Source organism: Grammomys surdaster, unplaced genomic scaffold, assembly GCF_004785775.1.
Source record: "Grammomys surdaster isolate TR1022 unplaced genomic scaffold, NIH_TR_1.0 139, whole genome shotgun sequence".
NCBI classification, from domain to species: domain Eukaryota; kingdom Metazoa; phylum Chordata; class Mammalia; order Rodentia; family Muridae; genus Grammomys; species Grammomys surdaster.
This window is the reverse complement of record NW_021604597.1, coordinates 3,962,344-3,965,930: the sequence shown is the minus strand read 5'-3', so window position 1 is coordinate 3,965,930 and position 3,587 is coordinate 3,962,344.

Below are 3,587 nucleotides of genomic sequence, written 5' to 3'. Positions count from 1 at the left end.
CTTCCTGTCATGCAGGGCAGTTAATTTCTTTTCATTCAGTGTTTCCCCAGGGTTTTGCTTTGTTAAATGTCAACAAGAAACTATCCCAGCACTGACATACCTGTCCCCCCCACCCCCCGTCTGCCTCTCTCTCCCTGCCTACCCTGTTCCTTTCTCTCCCTCTTTATCTATCACAGTGAACTTGATTTTTCTATAGGACTTCTAGCATCACCCTTTATTTCCTTGTTATACCTTTACCAATTCAGCAGGCATACTGTAGCCTTCCTGGATACCATATTAAAGGTTTATCATGAAAGAAAAAACCTTCCTGCCAAAGAAAAGGATCATACTCAGTGATAGGATGCCCATGTGCACCTCATTTTTTATTTATTTATTTTTTGTTTGGTCTCAGGATAAGCTAAACTCTGTCAATCTGATATCTAAAGACCCTTAACGACTTCATTAAGAATAAAAGCCAAAGACCACATATATAAAATTCATTAGAATAATTGAATATTTTGCAATGAGATCAGCAGCCAGGAAACTGCTAGAATATCAACAGCACTGAGTTTCTAGAATTCAAATCATCACATTCCTGGTGCTTGTCTGTTATCAGACAAATTGATCTTGGATTAGAACAAAAGATAAGTTTTGTAAGGTAGATCATATTACCACAAATAGTGTATAGCAGTCTTTTCTTGTGACTGGAGTTTAAGTTTCTAACAGGGTGGTTTTTTTTAACTCATTTGTGTATTAAAAACAAAACAAACAAACAAACAAAAAAAACCAACTTTATCCTGGACAAGGAATGTGGGTTTTATAACTGTATTAAGGAGTTCCTTTCCCCCCAGATGCCTTTCAATGCATTAGCAAACACATATTTGTCTACCGCTGAATGGTACATGTTCATGGAATTATTTGCAGAACGTCACAGCCTTTCCTGCTTCCCATGGGAATGCTTCAGTGACTAATAGGGCCTCATTGTTTTATGAATTTCCTACGTTACTGCATATTTGCAGGATATTAGCATTTAATTCTTAGACATATAATTATGCAAGTAGTTTGGCATCACTCCTTCTTAAATCCATGTCTTAAACATTTGTGATATAACTACACATGTAATATTGAATTATATATCATATTTAATATAATTAAAGTCCTTATAAATAAGTGTGTTCAGATGACCAGTTGATCATGATGTTTTGTACCTTTTTGTTTGTACTAAAGGGATAATCTCCTGATGGCTGCTAAGGATGGCATTCTGGTTCTGGGGCAGAGCTCAGACATGCCCCTTGGTGGGTATATACTGCCACTGTCTTTCTGGTATAAGTAGTTAACATATTCTGTGTCTCCGAAGGATACTCTCACAGGTCTTGGTGCTTGTCCACCAGCTGTAAAGGAGAAGACATGTCCGAAGGCCTATCCTGGCAACATACATTTCAACGAAACAAGTTTGAGCTCACTGCTCCTTTGTTGCTAGGAGCAGGTTTAGACCCTCATATGATTAGAACACTGGTCTGGCCTAGTGTCTCTGAGGAGGATGAATGCACCCTTCTGGTCTTTACTACCACTATATACTGGTCACCTTTATCCAAACTTCACAAAGTCAGTGATAGGTCACATAAAGCTCTTGGCCAAGAGAAGAGAATTTCTGGCCCTTCCTTCAACCAGGCCAGAATACTGTCCCATCAGAAGTTTGCCGGTAGTCTTTGATGGTCTTCGCCCCAACCTAGCCCCTGACAACTCAAAGTGTATTTCAGCATTAGGTGCCATTCACAATAATGTAAATGTGACAAGCTGCAAAGCAGAAACAAACAGACAAACAAGACAAACAAAACAAAGCTTTTAAATAGTGGGGGATTAAACCCACAGGAAGTTGAGCAGGACAGAGATATATCCAGGGCCATTACCCAGGAAGGAAAATTTTAAGGGAGCATGTGCAAAAAGAAGAGGTCAAACTATTTGTCCAGCCTTTCCTTTGACCTTAGGATAGGTTGTAGCTGAACCCAATTAAGGTTACTGGCCTCCCTATCAGCCCCAATCTTCTGGGTTCTGGGTTCCTGAATGAAAGACACACACACACACACACACACACACACACACACACAGCCTTTATATTTTAATATGCCCTAAACAGCTCAATGGCTGGGCCACTTCCTAACCTCCACGTGGCTGATGTACACTCCTCTAATATTCCCAAGTTATTTCTTACTAAAACCTATATTCCATCTGTGCTGTCCTGGACCCAGACCTGCAGGCCCCTCGGCCGCGTTCCCTGGCATCTTCATGATGACTCTATCTCTCTGTGTTTTGTACCTCTCAGGCCTGGTGTTTCTTTTCCTTCCCTGGGATGGCAGCTACCTGTCTTCCTGCTTCTTCTTTAGTCCCTTGCCCAGGAATCCTGAAGTCCTGCCTCTGTCTCCCTGCCCAGCCATTAGCTGCTGGCAACTTTATTTACCAAGCAAAACCAGCTGAGGGCAAGGTCCCTTGACATCTTACATGTGGACATTTGGATTCTCGTGCAACTTTTGGGACCAAATTAACATAATACAAACAGCATTAGGCCATGGATAATCTTCACCATCTAGTTAACTGGACTTAGAAACACCTAGGGCACACTCTGCACTGCTGAATGTGTCAACGAGGGTTTTCCAGAGAACAGGTTTTCTCTGAGAACAAGAGAGCCACCCCAATAGTGGACAGCCCTACTCCATGGGCCAGGAGCCCAGGTGGTTATTCCTCTGCTTCCCAACTGCAGGCTCTTCCTCCCACCCGCCTGTCTTTAAGCAGCCGAATCTAAACCCATTTTGTCTTCCTTTTATTCCGGTTGTCAGGTATTTGGAAATAGTCGTGAGAAATGTAACAACTACAAGATGTAAACTGTTGCATAATTTGTCTGACAACTGTTTTTTCTGCCCCCCGCCCCCGCAGACACAGCTACCTTAGTGGCTGTGCCTACCCATGGGCCCTTTACACACTGTGAGTACCAGGTGGATGGCTGGCTTGGGGGCTGTGCTGAGTTCAGCCCATGTGCTGTCATCAGTCAGCAGGGAGCTGGGGGGATGGGGGATGTTGCAAGCCAAACTCACAAAAGTTGAGTTCACATTTTAACCACGCAGAGCATTCTTATATAAGTGGACAACTTGCTACCTGAGAGTCAGAAAAACTCAGATTTCACACAACATTTGCTTTTTGTGAATCTTGTGTACTTGTTCATTTCTCACGTTGTAACCCTACCTGGGGTGGCTCGTGGCCATTCCCCTAGAATGAGAAATGCACATACATTCTCCCATTTTACTTTTGGTTTCTTTGTGTGACCACACACACACACACACACACACACACACTCCCATACTGACGACTAAACCAAGGGCCATGCTAGGCAAGTGCTCAAGCATCAAGAAGATTATTTTCTCAATAATCTAGCCCCACTTCTGATGCATCTGTGTGCCTCTGCTCAATTCTTTGGGGACCCGGAACCCAGAACCCTGTGGGTGTGCCTTGAGAACCTCAATATCAGATGACAGTTGGTAAGACAATTGAATCATGTGACATGGGTTCTTTGCCCCCTTGAATACTGATGTAATGACTGTGTGCAAAGAAGTCCT